Raw genomic sequence first — 27131 nt, forward strand, 5'->3', positions numbered from 1 at the left:
GTTTAGCATACCCTGACTAGAGCTGCTGATTAACTGTACAGACTGGTCATTAGCACTAAAACATAAGTAACATGATTGTTATAATTTGTTACTAACCCTCACCTATTCTGTTTCTGTTCTCGGTACTCAAATGTGACACTCGGTGCCACTGCCCACCTGCCAAGTGGTTCTGCCTGCCTAAGGTAAAGTCATCTCTAATGGAGGATCACAGGAATCATTGGGTAGAGGGGTCCTTTCATCGGATTGGCTGGCCTAGTGATGACTCAGCTGTAGAATGGCCAGTAGGGGGGAGGCAGCTAGAGGGCAGAGGTCTCCAGAACTCTGAACAAATCCAAATTGTATTATGTGATATCATCTACTGTTAAATTCTGCTCTGTACTTGTAATATTTTTATTTTACTGTTATACTGTATTGAGGATTACTGTACTTGTATTCTGTTCTGTGTATTGTATTGTATTTACCCCCTTTTTTTGACACCCACTGCACGCCCATCCTACCTGGAAAAGGGTCTCTCTTTGAACTGCCTTTCCCAAGGTTTCTTCCATTTTTTTCCCTACTAGGGTTTTTTTTGGGGAGTTTTTACTTGTCTTCTTAGAGAGTCAAGGCTGGATTGCTGTCAGGTGGCAGGGCCTGTTAAAGCCCATTGCGGCCCTTCTTGTGTGATTTTGGGCAATACAAAAATAAATTGTATTGTATTAAACCCTAGGTGGGGGTCCTAGTAACCCGGAAATGCTACAGTTAGGAATGCACTTTATTTCAGAGGCCTGTGCAAAGCTCTTTTAGCTTCTCACATTGAACACAGTGAGTCTTTCAATGTTATTCAATCAGCAAATGAGTGCGCATCCCTACGTGATTGTAATAAACATGCCAGCCCAATTCACAGTAAATCTTCCAACACGTAAATCAAAGTGCAGAAGCATTGCTCAATTGAAATAAATTCCGCAGAGTCTAACTATGGTCTGCAATACCTACAGCATCACTCACAACATGCGCACTCAAGGGCATTCTCGACATGTCCACACCTCCCAGGCATTTGTCACACATACTAATGAAACACATTGCATTTTTCATTCTAACAGATGGTGTATACCACTGACACTAGGACCTAATAAAGGAAATCTTATATAAAAAAGATAGGAAATAAGAAAAAATGACAAAGCAGTAGTAATGCTATTGGAGCGCATTGACTGTGGCACAAAGGAAAGTACTTGATATTCTGAACTGAGGGGTCTGAAATTGGGGTCCTGGGAGGCCGGTATGTCTTCCTCATAGCTTTTAATGGAAGCTGTTGTTTATTTGCACAATTTATTCCTGCTCTTCGTTTGCATATTAATGAGGACGGATCACCCAAAATGATTAGTACTTTCTCAATCATTCCTTTTTATATGTATATTTTTCTTCATTAAGTTAAAGCGTCAGTTTGTCTGTTGCCTAAACTATACTGCACTTGCTATAGGATTCTCAACCATAGTACTGATGTGTGTGATGCATCATGTGTTGGAATGAAAAGTGCATTTCATTTGTATTACAAAATGCATTCCAATCAATGGCACATTGCACCGTTTAGGGCTGGATATGCCCAGCAGAGAGTGCAAGTGGTTGGCGGACAGAAATCAGCACACATAAGACAAGTTTCCATCCAGTTTTTTGCGACGTTTTGTTATCGACAAACAGAATATACGTAAAAAAAATGTGCGAAATTTGCTGTCTCCAGCCTGTTTCCATCCAACTGGCTTTTTATCGATAAAACGAACTGTTGCATAAGTTTTGTTGTATCGTGAAAAAAAATCTGCCCGTGAGCCGTTTCCATACATAATTTTGTGTATGTCGCAAATTATCTACCTTTTGTTTTCCACGTTACACCCCCTCCACTAAACAAAGAAACAAAGAAATGGAGAGATTATTCAGACAGTTTTTTGAAATTTGCCAGCTTACTGTTATTTCAGTTTCACAAATAATTGGAATTGTACATAATATCCGAAGACGACAGCAGAATGAAGCAGTTGCTTGTCTGATAGCCCTAGAGCTCGAAGAAAGTACCCCAGTACGACAAACCCACGGGTATGGGAGAGACGACGAAATAAGACCTTCTGGGAGGAGGTGGTGGGGAGACACTTTACAGAAAATCTCTGGCTGCAACATTTTAGAATGACACGGCCGACGTTTGAGATGTTGTGTGGATTAATCAGTCCTGATGTTGCGCCCATCACAGGTTGTCACCAACCACCGGTTCCAACCCAAAAGCGGATTGCCATCGCCCTTTACAAGCTGGCAACCTGCGCCGAGTATAGAGTAGTTGGAGAAACTTTCGGGGTTAGTAAAACTACCATCCATCGATGTGTATATGCTGTGTGCACCGTTATTAAAGAAAAATCAATGCAGCGTTATAACAGACTTCCGACTGTTGCGGAGGCCAATGAAATTGCATACCGCAATTCCTTGGTGCATCTTGTGCCACAGATGTACGGTGCGCTGGATGGCACGCATGTGCCTATTCTTCCCCCGACGGAAGGCTACGCGATTACATTAATGCAAAGGGTGGCCATCTATTGTTCTCCAGGCCCTTGTTGATGACAGGTGCATGAACGAGACATTTGCGTTGGCACTCCTGGAAGTGCCCATGATGCAGCTGTGTTTGCAGCATCGGATCTGTACAGGTGAGCCTACCTTTCAACATCCCTTCTCAGTGCGATAACAACTGAATTAGTACTGTAACCTGCTTCCCTTAAGGTTTTTAATTAAAACTGAAATTTGAATTAATACAAAATAACGACGTTTAATCAAAAAAAACCTAAAGTTAATATTAATGAGAGAATTTCTCATATATGCTAAAACATCTGCCATTTAATAATAAGAAAAAAATGTTTAGATAATGAAACACACGGTTTATTAAATATTTTGACCGGCACAGTAAATTACCTTTGCGGTTTTGTATTATTTAGACATCCTACGAGACACCCCCAGGCTACAGTTGATGTGGAGGGAGTTCAGGTACCCTTTTAGTAGCAGGAGACCCAGCCTATCCGCTACTGCATTGGCTCATCACGAGAAATAACGAGTCTCTTCATCAGACCATGCGAACCGCTCCGCTATTCTCGTTTTGATTGCACGTGATGAAAATGTATCATGTGACACATTTATTTGCGTTAAAGCCCTTTTTTCCGACAAAAAATGTTTCCAATGTAGTTTTTGCGACATCTGAAGTATCGATATGGAATTTATGCGCTAAAGTTAAACGGAAAAAATATTATGTCGACATGTACAACATTTTATCGATAATTAGCATTTCCATCAGCTAAAATTTGAAGCGTTAAATATTTTTTCGCAAAAACTCCTTGGATGGAAACCTGGCTATTGATAGATAGATAGATACATAAATACTTTATTAATCCCAAGGGGAAATTCACTTACTCCAGCAGCAGCATACTGATAAAAACAATATTAAATTAAAGAGTGATAAAAATGCAGTTATAACAGACAATAACTTTGTATAATGTTAATGTTTACCCCCCATGGTGAAACTGAAGAGTCGCATAGTATGGGGGAGGAACAATCTGCTCAGTCTGTCGCTGAAGCTGCTTCTCTGTCTCGAGATGATCCTGTTCAGTGGATGCAGTGGATTCTCCATGATTGACAGGAGCCTGCTCAGTGCCCGTCGCTCTGCCACGGATGTCAAACTGTCCAGCTCCATGCCTACAATAGAGCCTGCCTTCCTCACCAGTTTGTCCAGGTGTGAGACGCCCTTCTTCTTTATGCTGCCTCCCCAGCACACCACCGCGTAGAAGTGGGCACTCACCACAACCGTCTGGTAGAACATCTGCGATAAGACGCCAGCCTTCTAAGGAAGTATAGTCGGCTCTGTCCTCTCTTGCACAAAGTATCAGTATTGGCATTCCAGTCCAATTTATCAAACAGCTACACTCCCAGGTATTTATAGGGCTGCACCCTCTGCACACAGACACCTCTGATGATCACGGGGTCCATGAGGGGCCTGGTCCAGCTAAAATTCACCACCAGCTGCTTGGTTTTGCTCGTGTTCAGTTGTAGGTGGTTTGAGTCACACCATTTAACAAAGTCCTTGATTAGTTTCCTATACTCCTCCTCCTGCCCACTCCTGATGCAGCCCTCGATAGCAGCGAACTTTTGCACGTGGCAGGACTCCAAGTCGTATTGGAAATCCGATCTATACCGGCTTAACAGGACCGAAGAAAGTACAGTCCCCTGCGGCACTCCTGTGTTGATGACCACAATGTCAGACCTGCAGTTCCCGAGACGTACATACTGAGGTCTGTCTGTAAGATAGTCCACGATCCATGCCACCAGGTATGAATCTACTCCCATCTCAGTCAGCTTGTCCCTAAGGAGCAAAGGTTGGATGGTGTTGAAGGCGCTAGAGAAGTCCAGAAACATAATTTTTACAACACCACTGCCTCTGTCCAAGTGGGAGAGGGATCGGTGTAGCATATAGATGATGGCATCCTCCGCTCCCACCTTCTCCTAGTATACGAACTGCAGAGGGTCGAGAGCATGGCGACGTGTGACCTCAGGGGGTGAAGCAGCAGCCTCTCCATGGTCTTCATCACATGTGACGTCAGAGCAACAGGTCGGAAGTCATTCAGCTCATAGGACGTGATACCTTTGGGACTGGGGTGATACAAGATGTTTTCCAAAGCCTCGGGACTCTCCCCTGTTCCAGGTTCAGGTTGAAGATGCGCTGTAGAGGACTCCCCAGCTCCAACACACAGCCTTACATTATATTACATTATACTGTATAGACGAGAAACTGAACAAATTCACAGCCCTCCATTCCCTTCATTGTACCTGCTGCCTGGTAGGATGGCCGCATCTTTTCTCTGATCCAAGGTGACTACTTAAGAGAACAATTCAGTCCCATCGCCAGCACATTTTTAGTGTTTATACAGTACCACCAGAACAACAAAGAGTTTACATGCTTTTTCTGAATGTTAGTAGTGGTAGGATTGTCATGTGTGTGAGTAGAGTGACATTCTTACTTACATGTCCACTCACTATACTACTGTACATATTTAAACATGTGGTATGATAAATGTCATTTCATGAAATAGAAAATACAAATCATCTTACCTGATGCACAGTTGTGCTGCCATTTCATTTCATTTGCTGACACATTTGGTTAATAATTTACAGAAACAAATTCCAAATGGATCTGCCATTTATATCATAATGCTACAGAAAAGAATTGTGACAAGCAGGTGTCTTTTATAATTCCTCAGGTAACTGCAGCTCAGCTAACAGGAGCCTCTGCAGGTCATAGGCTATCACTAAGCCCCGCCCCTTTGACCTCACTGAGGACTGAATACCACAGGCTTTATATGCACACTCTCTTCTGGGGTCTGTGTCAACCTGCTGCTGCACTTCCGGCATGGATATCAAAATGGACTAGCTCTGGCATTTTTTACCTGATTGCCTCAAGACTTGCCCAGACTTATAAGAAACGATTTAAGTCACATTAAAATATTGTGCTAAATTTCAGGAGCTAAAAAGGAGAAGAGGTTCAAACTATACGTTTCAAGCTACATTCACAATTATGAAGGTAAGATCTGGACTTACTAACGTGTTTGTGTACTAGCCAAGGCTAACGCAGAATTTCAATAATTAGTCACTAAACTTTATTCAGGGATAGCTGAATATGTGTGTAAGCTTATTGCATAATAACACAAGTCCATTGGACATCTTAACCTGTAAAAAGGAGCAAAACGGTGAATGCCAAAGCAATGCTTCATTGTAAGGGTCTCAATTTGTTTCCTCAGCTGGAGGATCTCCTCTCTGAAAGACGTGTTTTCATCGAGAGCTAGATCGACAACTGCTGGATCTGGAGCTGAAGCGTAGCTGGGGTAGTTGAAGATGTTATCATCCTCCTCCTCCTCGCCCAGTTTGTCATCCTCTGTCATCCGCTTTCTTATGGCAAGCCGTTTTAACATTTAATCCGTTTTCTATGATGATATCAGCAGTTACAACGCTGATACCGTTGGTTTTAATTCTGATATCAAGCTTTTAAAATTTGATACCGAGATTTTAACATTTGATATCACACTTTTGAAACTTAATTTCAAAAAAGAGAGCTTAAATACAGTACTTACATAGTATGGCAGGCAGCTTTAACATTTAATCCATTTCTCTTTTTATAAAATATAATATCACGCTTTTCAAATCTGATACGTTGCTTTTGAAATTTGATATCACGCTTTTCAAATGTAATATCCATCCATCCATCCATTACCCAACACACTATATCCTAACTACAGGGTTACGGGGGTCTGCCAGAGCTAATCCCAGCCAACACAGGGTGTAAAGCAGGAAACAAACTCCGGGCAGGGCGCCAACACACCACAGGGCACACACCAAGCACACACTAGGGACAATTTAGGATGGCCAATGCACCTAACCTTCATGTCTTTGGACTGTGGGAGGAAACCCGGGCAGACACGGGGAGAACATGCAACCTGGGTCCCCTAACTGCAAGGCAGCAGCGCTACCCACTGCACCACCGTGCCACCCCAAATGTAATGTTGACTTTCTGAAATTTGATATCAATATCCTCAAACTTGATACTAAATTTCAAACGCACGATATCAATTTTTAAAATCTCGATATCAAGTTTAAAAGTATGATATCAAACATTACAATGTTGATGTCCATTTTTAAAGGCTTGATATTGTGATGGATGTCCGGCAAGAGTCCCGGCCCTCATCCCCAGGCCGCCAGGAGGAGCTCTCCCGACAGCATGGACGTGCCCCGAATTCCAGCAGGGCCTCATGGACTTTGTAGTTTTTTTTACACAGCCCTGCTGGATACCTTGGGGACCACAGGGAGTCGCTGTAGGGAGGCTCGTGGACTCTTATGTGCCCTATAACCTGGAAGTATGTCCTGGTCACGTGAACAGGAGAAATTACATACTTCCAGGTTGAAGAGAAAGACTTTTACCCAAACCCAGAAGAGATAAGGACTTGTGGACTGTGGGGCAGGAACACCTCCGGGTCAGGGGGTATAAAAGGAATGTGGGAGCTCCCAGACGGCGAGCTGAGCTGGGTGGTAGGAGGGCAACGCGTCTGGGAGTTGGAGGATTGATTATTGATTTATTATTGAGTTATTTATGAATAGTGTGGAGTGGAGGGTGCTTGGTGCACATAATTATTATAATAAAAAGAAGTATTAGACTTTTATCTGGTGTTTGGCGTGGTACCTGAGAGTTCAAGGGAGCAATAGCGCCCCCTACTGCTACAATATCAAATTTTATAAACGTGATATCAAAATGACAAAATATGGTGTGAGAGTTTAATATGCATACATATTAGCATTTCAGCTGTCGTTTCAAATTTCAAAAGCAAAATGACAAATTTTTAAAAGTTGATATCAAATTTCAAAAGCTCAGTATCAAATTTTAAAAGCGCAATATCACATTTTATAAGTCTGATATCAAATTTAAAACTCATGATATCAGGAGAAATTGTTCCACTCAAATAATGCAGGAACCGCTACCTCCTTCAACATTCGCTGCCCTGTCACAGACCCTGGCTCACGAAAATCCTCTTTTTTTAAAACTCCGGCTACAAACTCGGGTGTGGGGACTCACTGTAAAGCTCTCTCTTAGGATAGCGATGATCCATTTAGATCGAGTTTCCACATCAGAGGGAAATGTATGGAACCTGAGTACCTTGTTGAACTTACTGGAAATTCGACATAAAGGTACACAAAAATGTTCAGCTGTAGAGCTATCTTTAAACTTCTTTTTCTCTGATATTCTTGCCACTTAATAAAAATCACAACTGCAGTATGAGCAACGGACAGCGGGCTGAGACCTTTGTGTGTATATAGTCAATTAACAAGAAAAAAGATCACAAAAACACTAAGTGCCCACCACCGCATTATTCTCTTGATCTTTTTTAACCATTGCAAACCAGCAATCCACACAAACATCATCCAGCCCAGTTAATCCAGTTAAGGGTTAGCAGGGTCCCAAAATATTTCTGTCCAAACTGGAGGCAGTGCATGTCCTAGTTATACAAGCCCAAAATGTAAAATGCAGCTTGTTGGGTATAGGGAAGGAATCCAATATAGTCATAGTGAGGAGGCACAAGCTGCACACAGACAACAATCAGGCATGGGATTCGACCCAAGACATTAAAGCTGTGAGCCAGATGCACTAACCACTGCACAACCAACAATCCAGAGAAAAGCTAAACTAAATATCTAATGAGGTTCCTCATACCACTGACCTTGACCAGAGACACCAGCCTAACCCCACCCAATCTCACAAAATCTGGGCAATTGGTATTTAGTTTGCATAAGGAGGTGCAAACTTAATTAAACAGTCAGTTGAAGCTCCGGATGAGTCAAATGTTCCTTTATGTATACCAAGCAGGCTTTGGGATGAACTGAACTGTTTATAATTCTTGAATGTTCTATGGCACTCAGATTAATTTATACATATAAAGGAGAGTTGGGATCAGAGAGACTGTGTTTGTGTGTTTGTGGAGGGATGGAGAGTTAAGGCAGGTGGGGGAGTCACGTGATCATCTCCCCTCCCATTCACCTCATTTCATTAGTGATGGGAAGTTCGGATCATTTTACCGACTCAGACCTTTTGAGTCTCGTTCAGCAAAATGAACAAATCATTTTTCGAGTCATTTCGTTCAATTCTCTTTCCGGCTCAGGCTGCAAAGGTTAAGCTTATGGGGCTGTCACGTGATGAACGAACGACTCAAACCCAAAGACTCGAGAGATGAACTAATCAATTCTGTTTCCGGCTCCGACTGCATACTAGGTTAAGTTTATGGGGCTGTCACGTGATGAACGAACGACTCGAACCCGAAGACTCGAAACAGGTGAATCAATTCCAAAACAGAAACTATAGGAAGTTGTGCAAATGCGCATGCGCGACTGAACGAATCACTCCCACGAGACGACTCGTTGTTCCCGAGTCACATTAAAGATGAACGAATCGTTCAAGAACGACCCATCACTAAACTTCATTTCGCTCCGAGCTGACGCGGTCTTGTTGCTTAGTGTTTACTCCTGTCTCCTTTGCTGATTTACTGTTTACTTGACGCAGTACTTACTGAATAGTATTTTTTCCTTTAGTGTTTTTTACTTAGTGTTTCTTAGTGTGCCGGTGTTCGCGGCAGTGTTGCGGTTTACTGTTACTTTCTGCTTCGTTTTTGTACTTTAGTGTTTAGTAGACATTTACTTTATCTCATTTACTGTTGTTTTTTTACTGTTGTTCCTGGCGCTGTTGCCCTTTTTTTTACTTTATCTCATTTAGTGTTTGGTAGACTTTTACTTTATCTCATTTACTGTTTTTCCCGGCGGTGCTGCCGTTTATCCCGTTTCTATTTTTTATGTAGCATGTTCACGAATTAGTCATAGAGAAAATTTATATATTTTGGCTCCAGGAGGATAAACCAAAAATGCTGTATATAAAGAAGCTGTATAAGTCGCATGTAGATACATAATTATTGCAACTACAGCGACTGCAGCGAAGCGTACATGATCTGCTAGTCACTATATACAGTATAACTGATAGTTAAGAGCTCTTCTTTTGTCATATCAGTCTGTCCTGGGTAAACAATTCTCCAAATCCTGCTGAATTCCACATTATGACCATTGTACTGAACAGCCTATACTTTACCATAAAGTAAAACTTTGTTCATGTACAACATGTCTTCTTCAACACCTGACTAATAATGGAAAAGAGGGCCTGTTTCATGGCTCCATAGAGATAACAATTTAACATGCTGACCCCAGTCTAGCGCTCCCACAGGCACCTCACTTCTTCTTCCGTGTCTTAATTACCTGCCTTCCCTTTTTTTGCTTTCTCTTTTCAGTCTCTGCAGTTTGCCATTGCCCAAAAGAAAAATCGTGCTGCTTTTGTGTGGTAGAAATGACACAGTTTGTCCACTTGGTGGCATCAGAGGCCTTCAGAAGTAATAAAAGGAGCCTGGAAGATGAGCCTGGAAGATACAAAGCAGAGGCAGCAGTAAAAAGGCCAAATGCGGACACACTGGCATTAAGAGTTTGTTTATTTTTGTTCAGCTTTCTAAATGTTAATGGATGATTTGGAGTGCTGTGCTCTTCAAACCTCCCCTCGATTTCACATCTTTCCTTTTTCTCTCTCAATCTGAAGAATGCATTGTAACTAAAAACAAGCTATTTGTATCTTCTGATTCTGTAGCCTGGCTGTCACCACAGTACTCTGACACCTTTTTGTGACCCTCAGCACCCCACACTCTCATTGTTAAATCTTTGCTTTCTCCTTGACCTCAGTTCCGTTTTTGATCACGGTATCTTTCAAAAAAGTCCAAGGAAACTGTTTTGGACTTTCCAGGATGCACTGCAAACACTCCTATAGACCTCGGGGGTAGATCCAGCATTCTTATTTAGTTTTAGTTTAAGAAATCTGACATACAATTAACCATAAATCATCTAGATTTTCAAAGACACGATTTTCACATCACTTAAGTAATTGAGAATACACAGGAAGCAAGAACAGCGCACTAGTATTTTGCATCAAAACACTAAAGAGCTTCTTCATACAGTTCATGATTGGATTCAGACAAGAATTCCTCCCATCAGCCCTCATGTCCTGAAGATGAGATACGGTGGCTTATCTGCTGACCTGGTGCACCACAGCTTCTTTTCTAGCAAGCACCAACTTCTTATTCCTTTTCTCAGACTAACACTTGACGGCCTGTGTTGCCTCTAGCAGTTCAATATTTGGTGGGCCTTGGCACAGACCAGCAGGAGTCTCCCCTTCATCTTAAGTAACAGAAAATTGGAATCGGCCCTAAAAATTCAAATGGCTTCAACCTAATGCATACTATATAGTAAATGCGTATTGTCCAAAGTATAACTGAATTAAATTATAATTGTGGCCATATACCTTCCATGTGAACCCAAGTCTCAGTACTTTCTCTCATGAGAGACCTAGAGTAGGTCTTGTGCACAAGGAAATAGCACTGAATACTCCATGAGTTACACGTAGGAAGTAGAAATGTTAGATTTCAATACCCAATGTGAGGTCTGAAACATGAAATCACCCTCATCCTCCTCTTATGAAAAGGACCTGGGGTTCATATTGGGCTCATCACTATCCACATTAAGACTGTGGTTCAGAAGCAGTCAAGAAGGCTAATAGGATGTTGGGTTATATGGCGTGATGTATGGAGTACAAGTCAAGGAGGTGGTTATACTTAAGTTACATAATGCACAGGCAAGGCCTCACCTGGAGTGCTGTGTGCAGTTTTGGTTTCCATATTACACAAAAGGCATGGCAGCGCTAGTGAAGGTCCAGATGAGAGCGACTAGGCTGATTCAGGATTGAGAGGTATGAGCTATGAAGTGAAACTGAAGGACCTGAACCTTTCCAGTTTAAGTAAAGGGATAATAACATGTGACGTGGGCAAAGTGTTCAAAATTGTGAAAGGAATTGGGGCAGTGGATCCAGGCTGCCATTGTAAAAACAAATTCTTCTAGAAGAACACTGGGACTTGATTGGGCGCATTTTTCACAAATACAGTATTGGTAAGTTTTGTCCACACAAAGAGTCATTAGACACAAGTAATGGTAGACAGCAGGACTTTATGGTCCTTCAGGTCTCAGCTTGATGTTATTTTAGATGATCTAAGTGAATAGCATGGACAAGCCTGTTGGGCTGAATAGCCTGCTCTTGTCGTAATTGTTCTGTCTTTCCTGTGTCTGTATTAGCTCTATTCATGTACCCTGGACTTTCGCTGTATTCCAGAGATGTACAGGTTAGGTTCACTAATAGCACTGATTTGGGCCTGTATGAACGAGGGTACCCTGTGAACTGGCTTAGTTCATAAGCTCTAACCATCACAATCCTCCATTGAAATAAGCAGGTTCAGAAAATGAATGTATAATCTCACTTAAAAAGTCCATGTGCTATTATGTTTAAAGATGATGCCACTTAATTTTTGAGGAGGCTTTTTGTTCGATGATACAGGCTTCTGTTACTATAGTTGTCATTTTCCATGTGGCAGTCTTTGGAGGCAAAGTGTTATTGTTGACTCAGCAAATGACAAGGAAGACGATCTCTGTCTTGGCTGTCAGATTGCATTGAATAGTTAAAAGATGGATGGACAATGAAATTAGCCCTCACACTCTATACAATATGCTGTCCTGGTTAAGCAGAAGACCACCTTCAGTGACAGACTGATCCAAACTGCTAGTGGTTAATAGCTAGCGAGTGCGGCTATTAAACTTTTTATAATTTGAAATATTCTGAGCTGAAAGATTATCTATCTATCTATCTATCTATCTATCTATCTATCTATCTATCTATCTATCTATCTATCTATCTATCTATCTATCTATTATATAGTGCCTTTTATCTATCTATCTATCTATCTATCTATCTATCTATCTATCTATCTATCTATCTATCTATCTATCTATCTATCTATCTATCTATCTATTATATAGTGCCTTTTATCTATCTATCTATCTATCTATCTATCTATCTATCTATCTATCTATCTATCTATTGTCACACACGTGTGATTAGGAGGCTCAAAAAGCTCAAAGGTGAGTGAAATATCGTGAGATGAAGAATTGTCACGTAGTACTTACCTGAACCTCTTCTCTCAACAGGAAAACCGAAGAAAAATAATCGGCACGATTTCCGGGGTTCAAAATGGCCACCATGACGTCACTTCCGGCGACTCCATATGGCATCACGTCCGGCTTTCACCATGGACATCACTTCCGGTTCCTTCACAATGACGCCGTTTCCGACTCCTGAATTCAGCGTCATTTCCTGCCAACCATTTCCTGTTCCCATAATGCATTTTCTATATAAACAGCATTTTGTTATCTCCATTTTGTCAACTGTTATTAAAACAAGTAGTCTTGATCAATTTTGCATCTTTTTGCTTAATTTTGTCCACAGGACAGTATACGGGGATGATCCCCAAAACTTTATCTTGTGGACTTTCCTTTTTTATGGTTACTATTCCATACTATCTATCTATCTATCTATCTATCTATCTATCTATCTATCTATCTATCTATCTATCTCCTTCCCTGTCTATCTATCTCTCTAATGATTGCACGGCATACAAACTAAGCTCACACAGGCCTGCACAAGACGTGCCGGTGTAAATCCACAAGACAATGTGTTGCCGATTGTGATCATTAGATCACAGCACCTAGAATATGTTATATTTTAACCGTGGTAGAGTTTCTCTTTGAGAAACTAATGATTCTGTATGTGACATAATGGTCACCTCTATGAAGAAAATGAATGAGTGCTGGTCCACCTTAGGCAACTGAAATTAAAAAGTCAATTGTTTTTGGTTCTGTCTTTTAATTTAATTCTGTAGCGCAATCATCCATTTACTTCTGCTAAAGGGCAACCTGAAACTGGTTGCGGATTTTGATTTTGTTTGAAAGATCCCCAAATATTTAAAATATCATCAGCATGTTGTCAGTGAAGATTATGACTGGGATAACTAAACTGTTCTCCAAACTCCACCATTCTCCAGTTGTTATATTTACCTCCATGATGCTTAATAGGACACTCCTAATTCATCACTGGTGCATCCAGTTGGTGTTCAATGTCCCAGAATGGAGATTAGTGGTCTGGGGTTTCAATTGATCGAAGTCCAATGCAGCTAGGCCTGTATTCACATTAACATTACTGAGTGTAAAAATAGCCAAATGAAATCCACAGTTTATGATAACAAAATATGAAAATGTCCAAGGGGGTGAATACTTTTTTATCTGTACATTTTGACTGACAGTCTATGTGAGCTTTATGTGCTTTTTAAAATGATAAATCAGAGTGATTTTATGGTAATTGGATTTGAAAAGCAGAGCCTGGCTTTGGGATTTCAGGTATACTGTTTCTGACAAACCGATCTGTGCATTTGAGTCAAAGGAAAGAAAGCTTAAGCCCCTGGGTTTCTGTAAATTTCTAGAAAAGTCAGCATTAATCTACAAAGAATACGCAGTGGTATTTCATACCACCTGAAGGCACTTTACAGAAAAGGCTGCAGTGATCGAATTCAAAGCTTCATTTGGACTTCAAAGCAGCGAGGTGAACTTGGGTTCAGAGTCTTAGAAGATGCAACATTCTTCACGGTGTGAGCCATCTTATGTTGTTTTAATGGGGTTTAATGCCCTTATTTAGACTGACTAGACCATCCCAGCTTTCTTGTTATGCCCACCATGTCGCACTCACTCTTTATGCATTTTTCCTGAACTGTATTACAGCAAATGCGACTCAGTGAGAATGTTTCAGACTTTTAAGTTTCCCAGTCAGCACAGTTAATTGAAAGGGGCCTTTATTTTTCTGGTCCTCCAGTGAAAATGTTACTCTGCAATCATGCATACAATACTTAGAGAAAACATTTTGCCTCCAGTTATGATGGCGAGTTGTATAGTTTAAACACGCTGACTATGATTCGCTCTCTTGAAACTGTGATTAGAAGATGTATTTGATATATTAATTCTGGTAAATTTTCCTTTCTATTGGATATTAAGTGTTGTCACCCTAGCAGAGAATTTATTGATGAATATTCTGCTGGTCCTGCGGTGGGTTGGCACCCTGCCCAGGATTGGTTCCTGCCTCGTGCCCTGTGTTGGCTGGGATTGGCTCCAGCAGACCCCCGTGACCCTGTGTTCGGATTCAGCGGGTTAGAAAATAGATGGATGGATATTCTGCTGTATAAAACATATAAGTACGTGAAGTGTTGTGCAAATGTCTTAGTTTGCGTTATTATATTTATTGGAGTTTATAGATAGCTAGAATGATTCTGAGTAAACAATTAACAAAATGTTTACTTATTAAACAAACGTATCTAATATTCAATGCTCTAAATTAAATACACATACATACACTGCTCAAAAAAAATTAAACAAACACTTTGAAAACACATCAAATCTCAAAGGGAAAAAAAATCCTGCTGGCGATCTCTACTGATATGAATTGCATAATGTGTTAGGATCAAAAGGAGGCCACCTTGTTTGATGGAAATGAAAATTATCAGTCTGCAGTGGGCTGAATTCAAGGATGGCCCCCACGTGCTTGTATGCATGCCTGACAACGTCGGGGCATACTCCCAATGAGATGACGGATGGTGTCCTGGGGGATCTCCTCCCAGATCTGGACCAGGGCATCACTGAGCTGCTGGACAGTCTGAGATGCAACTTGGTGGCTTCGGATTGACCAAAACATAATGTCCCACCCAGAGGTGTTCTATTGGATTTAGGTCAGGTGAGCGTGGGGGCCAGTCAATTGTATCAATTCCTTCATCTTCCAGGAACTGCCTGCATACTCTCGCCACAAGAGGCCAGTCATTGTTATGCACCAGGATGAACCCAGGACCCACTGCAGTAGCATAGGGTCTGACAAAGGGTCCAAGGATTTCATCCCGATACCTAATGACAGTCAAGGTGCCGTTGTCTAGCCTGTAGAGGTCTGTGCATCCCTCCATTGGTGGACCTGCCAATTCTGGTATTTTATGGCAAATGTCGATCGAGCTCCACGGTGCCGGGCAGTGAGCACAGGGCCCAATAGAGGATATCAGGCCCTCAGATCACCCTCATGGAGTCTGTTTCTGATGCTTTAGTGGCCTGCTGGAGGTCATTTTTTAGAGCTCTGGCAGTGCTCATCCTGTTCCTCCTTGCCCAAAGGATCAGATACCTGCTGATGCTGATGGGTTAAGGACCTTCTACAAGTGGCCCTCTCCAGCTCTCCTATAGTAACTGCCTGTCTTCTGGAATCTTCTCCATGCCCTTGAGACTGTGCTGAGAGACACAGCAAACCTTCTGGCAATGACACGTATTGATGCGCCATCCTGGAGAAGTTGGACTACCTGTGCAACCTCTGTAGGGTCCAGGTATCGCCTCATGCTACCAGTAGTGATATGGACTGTAGCCAAAGGCAAAACTAGTGAAAAAACCGTCAGAAAAGATGAGGAGGGAGAAATGTCAGTGGCCTCCACCTGTTAAACCATTCCTGTTTTGGGGGGTCGTCTCATTGTTGCCCCTCTAGTGCACCTGTTGTTAATTTCATTACCACCACAGCAGCTGAAACTGATTAACAACCCCCTCTGCTACTTAACTGGCCAGATCGATAGCCCAGAAGTTTCATTGACTTGATTCTACACTCTGATTTAAAGTTATATATATATATATATATATATATATATATATATACAGTACAGGCCAAAAGTTTGGACACACCTCCTCATTCAATGTGTTTTCTTTATTTTCATGACCATTTACATTGGTAGATTCTCACTGAAGGCATCAAAACTATGAATGAACACATGTGGAGTTATGTACTTAACAAAAAAGGTGAAATAACTGAAAACATGTTTTATATTCTAGTTTCTTCAAAATAGCCACCCTTTGCTCGGATTACTGCTTTGCACACTCTTGGCATTCTCTCGATGAGCTTCAACAGGTAGTCACCTGAAATAAAACCATATACTGTATATACACATAAAATATGTTTAATCATCCTCCTGGTCTCAACAACTGATCGCCCACTTACAAGATATATTGTTTTGTAGTTATTGATGAGCACTTCACAGAGCTATGGCAGAATTTACTCTCACTCCTTCTTGCAGAACTCCTTTGATTAGAAGGCATTTGTTAAGTGTGTGAATATGACCATTGTGTCTCTGTCAGGAATGATCTGGTGCTGTACCCCTGGTCCATATTCTACTACCCTTTAGCCCCAGGCTCCATGGGAGTTGTAGTTTTGCTGGGTAGCCCTGTTGTGAATCTTGGGTGCTGCTAGGGGGAGCTGTTACAGGTGGCTCAGTCGGGCCCAGGAAGTATTTTCTGTTGCACTAAAAGTACTCCAGGGTTCAGGTTGAAAAGTAGCCGCTGTGCCTCTTCTGGGGGTCAGAGTCAGAAGGAGGTAGACAACGCTTGCTCAGAGGATAGTGGAAGTGGAGAAGAAAAGGAAAGATGGAATGGAAAATGGAATTGTGACTGATTTACCAGGTGATTAAAACTGGTAAAAGGTGTTTTGTTTGAATAAAAACTTCTTTTTTTGAACTCATGACTGTGTGGTTTGGTTATGCCTGGGTGTTTGGGGATAGATAACCTTTATGACACAATAACAATTCAATACATTTATGGTCGCTAGAGTATTTGGATTTAATAATCATCATGTGGGAAAAGGCTGATTCGCATAAATAAGTAGAGCCGAATAATGCAGGCAAGGAGGTAGCACATTTCCTCATGTTTGGGTACTTTACCTCTGTGAGTAAGTTCCAAAACTGTCCAAGAGCCCCAGACGTCAGCTGAATGTCATCCTGTAGTGTCAAAGTCTCATCCTCCACTGTAGAGGAGTTTTAGGTGAAACAGTGTTGCAATTTTTGATGTGGGTGAATCACCCTCAACATCTTCCCTAAATGGATAGCACTAAAGTCTGGCTCAGTAAATGTCAAAGTTCAGTCCGTTCAATCGCTCTTGTAGGTATACCCGGTTGTGACCAAGTGAAAAAACCCATGGGAATCGGACGCGTGTTGTCACTCATTGGATCAGGCCGGACGTGACATCAGGGGCGGCGCTGTTGGTTCTGTCTCCATTGGTTCGGTCCGGAAGTGATGTCAGAGAGCCAGGTGGAGTCTCCCAGGGATGGTCTACAGGAAGTGAGAAAAGAGTCAGTGCACTCTGCCACAGCCCGGCATGTCTCAGAACTGCCTTCACTCAAGCCCTTTAGCTGCCTCCCATGCGCACGTGTGTGACAAGGCCCCCCCTTAGCCCAGACCCGTCGGGTCGGGCGACCTAACGAGAGGTCGTGAACCGAGAAGAGCATCAGCGTTGGCATGGAGAGCACCCGGCGATGAGCGGCGAAAACTATGCGGCTGCAGGTCAAGAAACCACCGGGTGACCCGGGATTCGACTCCTTGTGCAGGGCCATCCACTGTAGAGGTGCATGGTCCGTGACAAGGTGAACTCGGCCCAACAGGTAGTACCTCAGCTGAGTAATCGCCCATTTAATCGCCAGAGCCTCCCTCTCCACCGCTGCATACCTGGTCTCCCGGTCCAACAGTTTCCGGCTCAGGAACATGACGGGGTGTTCGACACCATCGACGCTTTGGCTCAGCACGGCCCAGGCCTGTGTCGGCGTCCGTCTGGAGGATGAAAGGCAAAGAAAGTTAGGTGCCATCAAAATAGGTGCGGGCGTAAGGGCCTGTTTCAAGTCACCAAATGCAGTGTCTGTTTCTCAGTCCATACCACAATGTTGGGGCCCTCTTCTTTGTTAAATCAGTCAAGGCGCCGCTCTCTCCGAAACGGGTACAAACCGGCGGTAGTACCCGGCTAACCGAAAGGCTTGGACCTGCCGCTTGGTTGGGGCGGGGCCATTTCAGAATGGCATCAACTTTGGAGCACTGTGGCCTCACGGTACCCGACCCACCAGGTAGCCTAAATATTTGGCTTCACTTAATCCAAAGAAGCATTTCTTGGGATTAATCCGGAACCCGGCCTCACCAAGTGTCCGTAATACCGCTTGGACATGCTGTAGGTGTTCCTTCCATGTGCTGGAATAGATGACCACGTCATCCAGGTAGGCAGCACTGTATGAGTTATGAGGCCGAAGCACTTTGTCCACCAGGCGCTGAAGGTTGCTGGAGCCCCGTGTAACCCAAATGGAAGGACACGATACTGCCAGTGTCCGCTAGGGGTACTAAACGCGTTTTTTTCCTTCGCGGAGTCCGTTAAAGGAACCTGCCAGTACCCTTTTGTCATGTCAAGTGTGGTCAGGTATTGAGCCTGTCCAAGCCTCTCGAGGAGGTCGTCCACTCGAGGCATAGGATAAGCATCAAATTGGGAGACTTGATTAAGCCGGCGGAAGTCATTGCAGAACCTCCAACTCCGTCAGGCTTACCGGCGAGCACAATGGGGCTGGACCAGGGACTATAACTTTCCTCAATCACACCTAGCTCCAGCATGCGCGATCTCAAGCTCCACTTCAGCCCTTTTGCCTCGGGAAGGCGATACAGGCGTTCTCGGACAACAACCCGGGCTCTGTCACAATGTTGTGCTCAATCAGAGAGGTCCTTCCGGGTTCACTGACTACCTCCCGAGCGGTCCGGATAACTGTTTCCAGCTCCTGCCGTTGTCTGGGACTTAAGTCCGTGCGAAGTTAAGGCGTGTGTGTGGCGAAGAGTGGCGGGGCTGGCGGAGGAGGGATCGGGGTCCCTGTCCTTCCACGGTTTCAGCAGGTTCACATGATAAACCAGCCTTTGGCCGGCGATTGGGTTGACTCACCAAATAGTCGACCAGTCCCTTCCTCTCCTTAACTAGGGGCCCTGCCAGTGGGCAAGCAGCTTAGAGTGGGAGGTAGGCACTAGGACCATGACCCGATCTCGGGTGGAACTCCCGAAGAGGCGTGCAGCGGTTGTAATACGGGCCTGTGCTGCTTGTGCTTCTTCCATGTGACTTTTAAGGACAGGCGAATCTTTCCAAATCTATCGCGTAACTGCGCGATATACTCTAATATGTTTGTAGAGCGAAGAGCCTCTTCTTCCCAGCCTTCTTTCAAAATATCTAATATGCCCGAGGTTGTCGCCCATACAGTAGTTCAAAAGGGAGAACCCGTGGAGGCTTGTGGGACTTCCGATAAGCAAAAGGGCGAGGGGAGGAGCTGATCCCAGTTCCTTCCATCCTCGCTGACCACCTTACGCAGCATTTGCTTGAGAGTCTGATTAAACCTCTCTACTAATCCGTCGGTTTGAGGATGATACACAGGTCTTTAAATGCTTTATTTTCAGTAATCTGGCAGTCTCCTTGAGCGTCTCCGAGGTGAAGGTGTCCCCTGGTCTGTCAAGACTTCTTTGGGAACACCCACGCGAAAAGACCCTAGTAATTCCGTCGCGATAGCTTTGGATGTAGCTGGCGCAGCGGAACAGCTTCAGGGTATCGTGTAGCGTAATCCACGAGGACTAAAATGTACTTGTGTCCTCGGGCTGAGGGCTCTAGGGTCCCACCAGGTCGACCCGATTCTTTGGAAGGGAACATCAATCAGGGAATAGGGACAAGAGGAGCACGGTCCCTCCTGGGAATTTGTGCAGTTGACACTCCGGGCAGGAAGCGCAAAGCGGCGAACCTCCTCATTGACTCCGGCCAGTAGAAGCGGAGCTTGATCCGCTCCAGAGTTTTTGGTGCCCAAGTGGCCACCTAGGAGGTGGGCGTGTGCTAGCTCGCAGACCTGCCGCGGAAGGTGCGCGAACTAGCAGCAGCTTTCTCTCCTGCCCATCATGCATTGCTACACGATAAAGAAGGTCGTTGTCTAATACAAAGTAAGGGCCCTGTGGTATAGACTGATTAGTCGCTGGCCATTTACAAGGACCACTGCATTTTTGCAAATTTCAGGAGTCGTCATTCCATTGCTCCCTTCTGAAAGAAGCGGCGTCTCTTTAAATTGAAACCGCAATACAGAGAGGGTCAGCGTCGACCTCAAGGCGTGGCCTCCTCCCGTTCCGCCTCGCTTCAGTGGATGGCGTACCAGCACGCGACGGCCCGAGGGTAACCACGTCACTCAGGGAAGCCGCTTCCTCTCTCTCTGCCGGCTGATTACACGGCGTGGAGGCAACTTGAGGCGGCTCGTGCCATCTATAACAAGGCTCAAAGTATTCCCGGAGTGGTATGTGTCTCACGCTTTTAATTTCAGGCCAGTTCCGCCCCAGTATCACCGGGTGTGGAGGATCAGGAAGGATTGCCACAGTTAATTTCCGGACTGATCCCCTGTAACTGATGACACTGCGTGGCGGCCTTGTACCAGCGGGTTTCCCGTGGACACAGGTTATACCGACCTTATAATTTAACCACTGTCGCGGTAGCACAAAACGGCGAGCAACAATGGTAGTGTTGCTGCCGGTGTCTAACAGAGCAGACGTTTTGTACCCGTTGGCGATCCTGCGCCTGTGTGTGGAACCGCCAGCGGGTTTATCAGAGCACACCAACCCTCCTCCCCTCCACCTGCATTCCGCCTCATTCCCAAGCGGTTTGGCGCGACCCGGGACGCCGGCACAAGCTCTGGGTTGTACAGGGGGCTAGGTGTTGGGACATACCCCGTTGAGTTGGCTAGAGGGCGGTTCAGCTCCCCCAGATTGCGAGGCCTGTCCTTTGTTTCTCCACGAGCTCTATGAGCTCTGCCATATTTATAAATTCCCTACCCCAGACCGGCTGGGTGAAACCACGGGGTAGTGTGTCCAGAAGCAGGTAGCAAGCCACCTGCTCTATGACTTGGGAGGGCTTAAGTTTCTGTGGCCGCAGCCACTGCCCTACTTTTTCCCATAGGGACCAGGCTTGCTGTGGGGTTGGCCGCTCTGGGTCAAACCTCCAGTTTTTCAGGTTACTCACCTGCCAGTCTGGGGCACCCCTAGGTGGAAATCGGGGCTCTGGCTTCACAGGGAGGCAGGCACTCTCCTCGAGAGAGCACAAAGAGCCCTCTTAGCCTCCCCTTCCGAAGCAGCCCGTCTGTGAGCCCCTCCCGAACACTCCATGGCCTGTCTAGATTGCCTATATGAGCATGCCGGGAGCAGAGCCTGTACCGGGCCACTCCGAAACACGGGCCACCCTCCCCGCCTGAAAACTCGGCCCGGTACGATCCCACCTGGACGTTTTGCAGGTCCTGTCCCCTTCTCTTCCAGGACTTCTCCATACTGCCGACTACGCCAATGTCACAAACTGAGACATACTCGAAGAAGTTTTGGGGCAGCCACCCGTATATTTGGTATCCTGGCTGCAAAATCGTTTCTTTTCACCAACAACAGCACTGATGTGCATACAAACGAGTCCAAGACAAGACTGAGGGTAAGGGGAAAAAGGGCAGGCTTTTAAAGGGGAAGACAGGAAGTGAGGTCATGGGAATCGGGCACGTGTTCGTCACTCATTGGATCAGGCCCGGACGTGACATCAGGGGGGCCGGCGTCTGTTGGTTCTGTCTCCATTGGTTCGGTCCCGGAAGTGATGTCACGAGAGCCAGGTGGAGTCTCCCAGGGATGGTCTACAGGGAAGTGAGAAAAAGAGTCAGTGCACTCTGCCACAGCCCGGCCTGTCTCAGAACTGCCATCACTCAAGCCCTTTAGCTGCCTCCCATGCGCACGTGTGTGACAATATATATATATATATACAGTACAGGCCAAAAGTTTGGACACACCTCCTCATTCAATGTGTTTTCTTTATTTTCATGACCATTTACATTGGTAGATTCTCACTGAAGGCATCAAAACTATGAATGAACACATGTGGAGTTATGTACTTAACAAAAAAAACATGTTTTATATTCTAGTTTCTTCAAAATAGCCACCCTTTGCTCGGATTACTGCTTTGCACACTCTTGGCATTCTCTCGATGAGCTTCAACGGGTAGTCACCTGAAATAAAACCATATACTGTATATACACATAAAATATGTTTAATCATCCTCCTGGTCTCAACAACTGATCGCCCCACTTACAAGATATATTGTTTTGTAGTTATTGATGAGCACTTCACAGAGCTATGGCAGAATTTACTCTCACTCCTTCTTGCAGAACTCCTTTGATTAGAAGGCATTTGTTAAGTGTGTGAATATGACCATTGTGTCTCTGTCAGGAATGATCTGGTGCTGTACCCCTGGTCCATATTCTACTACCCTTTAGCCCCAGGCTCCATGGGAGTTGTAGTTTTGCTGGGTAGCCCTGTTGTGAATCTTGGGTGCTGCTAGGGGGAGCTGTTACAGGTGGTTCAGTCGGGCCCAGGAAGTATTTTCTGTTGCACTAAAAGTACTCCAGGGTTCATGTTGAAAAGTAGCCGCTGTGCCTCTTCTGGGGGTCAGAGTCAGAAGGAGGTAGACAACGCTTGCTCAGAGGATAGTGGAAGTGGAGAAGAAAAGGAAAGATGGAATGGAAAATGGAATTGTGACTGATTTACCAGGTGATTAAAACTGGTAAAAGGTGTTTTGTTTGAATAAAAACTTCTTTTATTGAACTCATGACTGTGTGGTTTGGTTATGCCTGGGTGTTTGGGGATAGATAACCTTTATGACACAATAACAATTCAATACATTTATGGTCGCTAGAGTATTTGGATTTAATAATCATCATGTGGGAAAAGGCTGAATCGCATAAATAAGTAGAGCCGAATAATGCAGGCAAGGAGGTAGCACATTTCCTCATGTTTGGGTACTTTACCTCTGTGAGTAAGTTCCAAAACTGTCCAAGAGCCCCAGACGTCAGCTGAATGTCATCCTGTAGTGTCAAAATCTCATCCTCCACTGTAGAGGAGTTTTAGGTGAACAGTGTTGCAATTTTTGATGTGGGTGAATCACCCTCAACATCTTCCCTAAATGGATAGCACATAAATGTAGCGATTGGCTCAAGTAAAGCTGAGTCTTGAAACCGTCTGTCAAAGTCTGGCAGACAGTTTTCAATCTGCTCTTTGTAGCGTATGCTGTCAAGTTGCTCACACGCCTTCCATTGCGTCTCCAGCTCTGACGCGAGGTTTTGGATGTTCCCCAAATCAAGGCGCGGCAGCTTTGAGGACAGATGTTGCATTTTTCGTTTGAAAGCATTAACTGAGCTCATCATATTGACTATGGTTTTCTCTTCTCCTTGCAGCTGTAACTTAAACTCATTCAACATGTTTGCCAGATCGGAAAAAAAAGCCAAGTCTAGCAGCCATTGATCGTTATTAAGTTGCTTGTATTCTGCATGTTTAATGAAAAGGAGAAACTCCTTTTTCTCCAGCCAGGGGTCTTGAAATCTCAGCAGGAATCTCTCCCTAGCCATCTGCCTCAACGAAGGCCTCTTTTATCATCTCTCCATCTTGGAAGGACTTCTTATGCTTAATAATCGAGTGACTCACCCGGAACAAGGCTTCGGTGTGTCTGCCTTTGCTTTTGAATTCAGCCGAGTGAAAAATGACGGCTGTCTGATTAACTGCGATTTTAGTTCCCTCTCCTTTTTCTTTCTCAGATCGCTTTTCGGAAGGAAGTCAGTTTCGTAGTTTTTATGAACAGTTCGAAAGTGCCTTTCCACATTTTCCTTCTTTGGAATAGCAGTGATAGATTGACAGATCAGACAAACACACTTTGATTGTGACATTGTGAGAGAAAAAAATCCTCTTCCAATTCCACATCCAGCCCATAAAAATACATTTTTTTTTTAATCCTTTAAGTTGATATAAATTGGAAGGCTAACTAGATCACAGCAAGAGTCTTGCAGTAGCTCGCTCGTTTGATCATGAGTGCAGGATGACCAGGGTGTTAGAAGTAAAGAGATCTCAGACTGGCCGCCCTGTATGTCAATCAAGTGGCAAATGCCATAGGAAGGATATATGATAGACTAAAATTTAAAAAAAAAAAAAATTTTAATGCAACGCGATCTACCGGCAGTACCTTTCTGATCTCCCGGTTGATTGCGATCGACGTATTGGGCACCCCTGAGAAATAGGCTAAATATGCCATCATACAAACATACACTATAAAGGCTTTGTCTTACAAAGGGTTGCTAGCACCACTGTGATTACTGATTGAGTGTATGATTTACTACAAAGGCGTCTTTGTTAAATACTTTTCTTATACATTGCTGTAGTCTAAATAACAGTTTATGTGTAAGTGTAGAAGAAGTGACTGTGGATGTGACTGTGAGAAATTCTTGGTGGTGCTTGTCTTTACTCTGGTTGCTTCCTGCTTTGTGCTAAATGCTGTCAGATTATGTTTCAGCTCCCTATTCAGGGAGCAGCTAAATTGTATTTTTTAAAATGTTTTTGTTCCTTCAAATCAAGTTATTTGCTTAAGCTAATAATTAATGTCGTGTGTCAATATTTCTTAGGATTTGGTTAATAAAAACATATAAGACAGCGGAGTGGTGGCCCATCTTTTTATGGTACAGCATGCTATCTCTTTGATTGGGAACTTGTTGCTAAGTAACCATTAAAGACTAGCTAACAATACACACAATTCCTAGTCAGGATTGCCTTTTGTAATTCAAATAAAGTACTGTACTACAATAATTGAAAATGGTTTTGTCATTTTCTAACCCGCTTAATCCAGACCAGGGTTGCAGGAACCTATCCCAGCTAGCATAGGGGCACAGGGCAGGAACAAACCCTGATATGGCACCGGTCCATCGCAGGGCAAACACACACACACACACACACAGGGGCAATTTAGCATTGCATGTCTTTGGACAGTGGGAGGAAACTCATGCAGACACAAGGAGAACATGCAAACTCCACACAGGGAGGACTTAGGATATGAACCCCGTGTCCTTATTGTGAGGCAGCAGCGCTACCACTGTGCCATCATGATTGGATTTTTTTTTTTTAAACCAAAAATTAAAATTGCACATTTGACCAATGTTAACTTCATATAGCACTTTCCCCAAGTACAAATCATCAATTATCAAATGAAAGAAAATGTGCGTATTATGAAATGCATCAAGAAGGGCCTTTGTCTCAGATGGTGAATGCCAGGCTCTGGCATGATCAGACCAGGGTGGATCCGCAATCTCAGAGTAATCAAAAATATTATTTAATGGACACATAGTTTTAGAATTCTTTCATAAGGATCAGTTGCTTTGGTTTACTTAGCTGTATTTGTATGTGTGCATTATGTACTTTGTAAAATTTTGTGAATGAATTTTATCTGAAAACTTGTCATAAAGCTCTGCACTATACTGATAATCGCTGTAAGAGCCAAATCCTTTAAGTTAATAGTAAATATTCTTTAGTCTGCTAAGCCTGAGTTTGAATATAATACAGCTTAATGTAGATAATGGAAGATTCAGTTTAAGGCCCTATAAGGTATAGAAAATGAAATGTTTATAATCTTAACTGTGTGTGACAGTAGGACAGCCCATAATTAGCCAGTGTCAGGGATGCCAGGGGCAACGACCCGGCTGGGACGCCGTGAGGGACCGGAAGAGGGTCAAAGCCCACCCTGGATCACGTGGGGGCCGCCTTCCTGGTTGCTCTGGGGGCCACAGGTACAAGGCATGGAAGCTCCACCCTGTAGGGGCCCGTGGTCACCGCCAGGAGGCGCCCCAATGCCTTGGGGACCTGTTACCCCAGCACTTACGCCACACACCAGGAGGTGCTGGGGGGAAGATTTAGGACGGCACCCGGAGAGCTGCCGGGAGGACAGCCGGCACTTCCGCCATGCTGGGGCGTGGCCAAGGGAGGAATGCCGGGAACACCTGGGGCTCATCCGGGGACTGCATAAAAGGGGCCGTCTCCATTCATTCACTGCTGGAGTCGGGTGGAAGGAGGACAAGGCAGAAGAGAGGAGAGTGAAGGCGGCCCGAGAAGAAGGCATTGAGTGGCCAGGACTGTGTGTATTGGGGTTTGTTTGTGCACTTTTGGACTTTGATTTGTAAATATTGTAAATAAATATGTGTGGTGGTGATTCAACAACATGTCCGCCTGTATGTGTCCGGGTTGGCTCCACACCAGCTAGAAAGAAACACAAACGGTCAGATAGATTTTAAAGGCATTTAGTTTTCAGACCGTCTGCTGCGTAGTACAATGCATAGACACCTAAAGAAATGTAACCTACTGTTTATATATAAGCAGAATATCAAAAGTTACTCTTTTTTTCCTTTATTTTTTTTTGCATGTATTTTAAACTTTGTTCTCTATTTTCTGTGAACTGTTTGCTTTGAATTTTACGAAGACACTTGGACTGCTGAGTATTTTTTGTTCGATGAGTTATACTAGTGCTGAAATATCTACCTGGTAGCTACATTTGAACTATTTCTGAACTTCTGAAACCATTTGAAAACTCTTGTCAAATACAACTATAGGCGGAATAAAAAATAAATTGAACTGAATACCATGAATAATGAAGGTCTGTTTGCATGTGTCTCTAAGGCAAGAAGAGTGAAATGGCAGGGAATTTAGACCATGGTCTATATGGTAAAGTGAGGTCCGTGGCTGATTGGCACCTTTTAAATAATCGCCAGACTCGCATCTTCAGGTGGGTTTGTGGCAGCGGGGCAAGAGCAGTTTCCATGTACAATGCGGGTAGCTGACGGCCCTGCACATAGTGTACAGGTCCAGGATCATCTGCAACCCTAACTGGCACCGTAGCTGTGCCATGTCCCCACTTTTAAAATCGAAGCA

At 43.9% G+C, this 27131-nt stretch overlaps 1 protein-coding gene across 1 annotated transcript in view; it reads left to right on the forward strand.

Annotated features, from left to right (window-relative positions):
* LOC120516436 (stonin-1) overlaps positions 1 to 27131 on the forward strand; it is a 157624-nt gene that overhangs the window by 56483 nt on the left and 74010 nt on the right. The window lies entirely within an intron of this gene.

This window comes from Polypterus senegalus, chromosome 16, assembly GCF_016835505.1.
Source record: "Polypterus senegalus isolate Bchr_013 chromosome 16, ASM1683550v1, whole genome shotgun sequence".
In the NCBI taxonomy this organism is placed as follows: Eukaryota; Metazoa; Chordata; class Cladistia; order Polypteriformes; family Polypteridae; genus Polypterus; species Polypterus senegalus.